The following is a 5,648-nucleotide window of genomic DNA, read 5'->3' on the forward strand; positions in this document are numbered from 1 at the left end:
AAATCTGTATATAGAAATGTTGCACTACTCTGCCAGGTAGCTAGCTCTCTGTATATAGATACGTTGGACTCATCTGCCTAGTAGCTAGAACTTCTGCATATGGAAATGTTGTGCTACCCTGCCATGTAGCTTTCTCTCTGTATATGAACAGTTGTGACTCGTCTGCGATGTCCTAGCTTTCTGTATATGGATATGTTGGACTGATCTGCTAAGTAGTTTGACCTCTTTTATGAACATATTGGACTTGTCTGACATGTAGCTAGCTCTCAGTATATGGACACGTTGGACACATCTGCCATGTAGCTAGAACTCTGTATATAGAAATGTTGCACTACGATGCCATCTAGCTAGCTCTCTGTATATAGACAAGTTGGACTCATCTGTCTTGTACCTAGAACTCTGTACATGGAAATGTTACAGTACACTGCCATGTAGCTTGCTCTCTGTATATGGACATTTTGGACTCACCTGCCATGTAGCTAGCTCTCTGTATAAGGACATTATGGACTCGTCTGCAATGTGGCTAGCTCTCTGTACATGAATATGTTGGACTGATCTGCAAATAGTCAGCTCTCTGTATATGTACATATTGGACTTGTCTGCATTGTAGCTAGCTCTAAGTATGTGGATAAGTTGGACTGATCTGCCATGTAGCTAGTACCCTTTATATGGACATGTTGAACTACTCTACCATGTAACTAGCTCTCAGTATATGGACACGTTGGAAACATCTGCCATATAGCTAGAAAACTGAACATGGACATGTTGGAGTACTCTGTCATGTAGCTAGCTCTCTGTATATAGACAATTTGTACTCATCTGCCTTGTAGCAAGAACTCCGTATATGGAAATGTTGCATTACCCTGCCATGTAGCTAGTTTTCTGTATATTGACATTTTGGACTTGCATGCCATGTAGCTAGCTCTCTGTATATGGATATGTAGGACTGATCTGCCAAGTAGGTAACTCACTGTATATGAACATACTGGACTTGTCTGCCCTGTAGGTGGCTCTCAGTAGATGGACACATTGGACACAACTGCCATGTAGCTACTACACTGAATATGGACATGTTGGACTACTCTGCCATGTCGCTAGCTCACAGTATGTGGATATGTTGGACACATCTGCCATGTAGCTAGAACTCTGTATATGGAAATGTTGCACTACTCTGCCATGTAGCTAGCTCTCTGTATATCGACAAGTTGTACTCATCTACGTTGTAGCTAGAAATCTGTATTTGGAAATGATTCAATGTCCTGTCATGTGCCTAGCTCTCTGTGTATGGACATTTTGGTCTCGTCTGCCATGTAGCTAGCTTTCTGTACATGGCTATGTTGGACAGAACTGACAAGTAGGTAGCTCTCTGTACATGAACATATTGGACTTGTCTGCCATGGAGCTAGCTCTCAGTATATGGACACGTTGGAAACATCTGCCATATAGCCAGAAACCTGAATATGGATATGTTGGTGTACTCTGCCATGTAGATATCTCTTTGTATATAGACAATTATTACTCATCTGCATTGTAGCAAGAACTCTATGTATGTAAATGTTGCACTAACCTGCCATGTAGCTAGTTCTCTCTATATAGATAAGTTGGACTCATCTGTCTTGATCTAGAACTCTGTATATAGAAATGGTGCAGTACCCTGCCATCTAGCCAGCTCTCTGTATGTGGACATTTTGGACATGCATGCCATGTAGCTAGGTCTCTGTACATGGATATGTTGGGCTGATCTGCCAAGTACGTAGCTCTCTGTGTATAAACATGTTGGACTTGTCTGCCCTGTAGGTGGCTCTCAGTATATGGACATGTTGGACACAACTCCCATGTAGCTACTACCCTGAATATGGACATGTTGGACTACTCTGCCATGTAGCTAGCTCTCAGTATATGGACAAGTTGGGCACATCTGCCATGTGACTCGAACTCTGTATATGGAAATATTGCACTACTCTGCCATGCAGCTACCTCTCTGTATATAGACAAGATGGACTCATCTACCTTGTAACTAGAACTTCTGTATATGGAAATGTTTGACTATCCTGCCATGTGGCTAGCTCTCTGTACATCTATATGTTGGATTGATCTGACAAGTAAGTAGCTCTCTGTACATGGACATTTTGCACTTGTCTGTCTTGTAGCTAGCTCTCTGTACAAGGATATGTTGGACAGATCTGCCAATTAGTTAGCTCTCTGTATATTAACATACTGGAGTTGTCTGCCATGTAGCTAGTTGCCAGTATATGGACATGTTGGACACATCTGCCATGTAGCTAGAACTCTGTATATTGAAATGTTGCACTACCCTACCATGTAGCTAGCTTTCTGTATATGGACATTTTGGACTCGTCTGCCATATAGCTAGCTCTCTGTACATGTATATGTTAGACTGATCTGACAAGTACGTAGCTCTCTGCCATGTCTGCCATGTCGGTGGCTCAAAGTAGAGGGGCACGTTGGACACATCTGCCATGTAGCTAATACCTTGAATATGGACTTGTTAGACTATTCTGTCATGTAGCTAGCTCTCAGTATATGGACATGCTGGACACATCTGCCATGTAGCTAGAACTCTGTATATGGAAATGTTCACCTCCCTGCCATGTAGCTATGGACATTTTGGACTCATCTGCCATGTAGCTAGCTCTCTGTACATGGATATGTTGAACTTAACTTCCAAGTTGGTAGCTCTCTGTATATGAACATATTGGACTTGGATGCCATGTAGCTAGCTCTCAGTACATGGACATGTTGGACTCATTGGCCATATAGCTTGTAACCTGTATATGGACATATTGAACTGATCTGCCATGTAGCTAGCACTCATTGTATGGACACGTTGGACACATCTGCCATATAGCTAGAACTCTCTATATGGAAATGATGCAATACCCTTCCATGCAGCTAGCTCTCTCTATATAGACAACTTGGACTCATCTGCCTTGTACCTAGAACTCTGTATTTGGAAATGTTGCACTGTCCTGCCATGTAGCTTGCTCTCTGTATATGGACATTTTACGCTTGTCTGCTATGTAGCTAGCTCTCTGTACATGGATATGTTGGACTGATCTTCCAAGTAGGTAGCTTTCTGCATACGAACATATTGGAATTGTCTACCATGTAGCTTGTTGTCTCTATATGGACACATTAGACTCATCTGTCTTGTAGCAAGAACTCTGTATATGAAAATGTTGCACTACACTGCCATGTAGCTAGCGCTCTGTATGTAGACATTTTGGACTCCTCTGCCATGTAGCTAGTTCTCTGTATATGGATATGTTGGACTGATCAGCCATGTATCTACTATGCTCTATATGGACATAATGGACTGCTCTACCATGTAGCTAGCTCTCAGTATATGGACACGTTGGAAACATCTGCCATATAGCTAGAAACCTTAATATGGACCTGTTGGAGTACTGTGCCATAAAGCTAGCTCTCTGTATATAGACAATTTTTAATGATATGCCTTGTAGCTAGAAATCTGTATATCAAAATGTTGCACTATCCTGCCTTGTATCTTGCTCTCTGTATATGGACATTTTTGATATGTCTGCCATGTAGCTAGCTCTGTGTACATGGATATGGTAGACTGATCTGTCAAATAGGTAGCTCTCTGCATATGAACATATAGGACTTTTCTGCACTGTAGGTGGCTCTCAGTATATGGACACAATGAACACATCTGCCATGTAGCTACTACCCTGAATATGGACATGTTGGATTACTCTGCATGTAGCTCACTCTCAGTATATAGACACCTTGGACACATCTGCCATGTAGCTCAAACTCTGTATAAGAAAATGTTGCAGTACTCTGCCATGTAGCTGGCTCTCTGTATATAGAGAAGTTGGACTCATCTGCCTTGTAGCTAGAACTCTGTATTTATAAATGGTGCACTATCCTACCATCTAGCTAGCTCTCTGTATATGGACATGTTGGACTTGCATGCCATGTAGCTATCTCTCTATACATGGATATGTTGGACTGATCTGCCAAGTAGGTAGCTCTCTGTATATAAACATATTGGATTCATCTGCCATGTAATTAGCTCTCATTATATGGACACTTTGGAAACATCAGACATGTACCTAAAACTCTGTATATGGAAATGTTGCACTACCCTGCCATGTATTTAGCTCTCTGTGTATAGACAAATTGGATTCATCTGACTTATACCTAGAACTGTGTATATGGCAATGTTGCCATACTCTGCCATGTATCTTGCTCTCTGTATATGGACATTATGCACTCATCTGCCATGTAGATAGCTCTCTGTACATGCATACTTTACACTAATCTGCGAAGTATATCGCTCTCTGTATATGAACATATTGGACTGATCTGCCATTTAACTAGCTCTAATTGTATGGAAACGTTGGACACATCTGCCATGTACCTAGAACTTTGTATATGGACATGTTGCACTGCCCTACCCTGTAGGTCACTCTCTCTATATAGACAAGTTGGACTCATCTCCCTTGTACCTTGAATTCTGTACATGGAATTGTTGCACTACCTTGCCATGTAGCTTGTTCTCTGTATATGAACATTTTGGACTCATCTGCCATGTAGCTAGCGTTCTGTACATGGATATGTTACACTGATCTGCGAAGTAGGTTGCTCTCTGTATATGAACATATTGAACTGTCTGCCATGTAGCTAACTCTCAGTATATGAACACTTTGGACTCATCTGCCATATAGCTTGAACTCTGTATATGGAATTAATGCACTACTCTGCCATATAGCTAGTTCTCAGTGTATGGACATCTGGGACACATTGGCCATGTAGCTAGAACTCTGTATATGGAAATGTTGCACTACCCTACCGTGTAGCTAGCTGTCTGTATATAGACAAGTTGGACTCATCTGCCTTGTACCTAGAATTCTGTACATGGAAATGTTGCACTACCCTACCATGTAGCTTGCTCTCTGTATATGAATATTTTGAACTCGTCTGCCATGTAGCAAGCTTTCTGTACATGGATATGTTGGACTGATCTCACATGTAGGTAGTTCTCAGTATATGGACACGTTGGATATATCTGTCATGTAGCTAGAACTCTGTATATGGAAATGTTGCACTCCTCTGCCATGTAGCTTGCTCTCTGTATATAGACAAGTTGGACTCATCTTCCTTGTAGCTAGAACTCTGTATATGGAAGTGTTCCCTACCCTGCCATGTAGCTAGCTTTCTGTATATGGACATTTTGGACTCGTCTGCCATATAGCTAGCTCTCTGTACCTGGATACGTTAGACTGATCTGTCAAGTAGGTAGTTCTCTGTGTATGAACATATAGGACTTGTCTGCCCTGTAGGTAGTTTTCTGTATATGGACACGTTGGACACATCTGCCATGTAGCTACTATCCAGAATATGGACATGATGGACTAATCTGCCACGTAGCTAGCTCTCAGTATATGGACACCTTGGACACATCTGCTATGTAACTCGAACTCTGTATATGGAAATGTTGCACTACTCTGCAATGTAGCTAGTACGCACTATATGGACATGTTGGACTGTTCTACCATATAGCTAGCTCTCTGTATATAGAGAAGTTGGACTCATCTGCCTAGTAGCCAGAACTCTGTATTTAGAAATAGTGCACTACACTGTCATCCAGCTAGCTCTCT

The sequence above is a fragment of the Chrysochloris asiatica genome, unplaced genomic scaffold (genome assembly GCF_000296735.1).
Source record: "Chrysochloris asiatica unplaced genomic scaffold, ChrAsi1.0 scaffold00400, whole genome shotgun sequence".
NCBI classification, from domain to species: Eukaryota; Metazoa; Chordata; class Mammalia; order Afrosoricida; family Chrysochloridae; genus Chrysochloris; species Chrysochloris asiatica.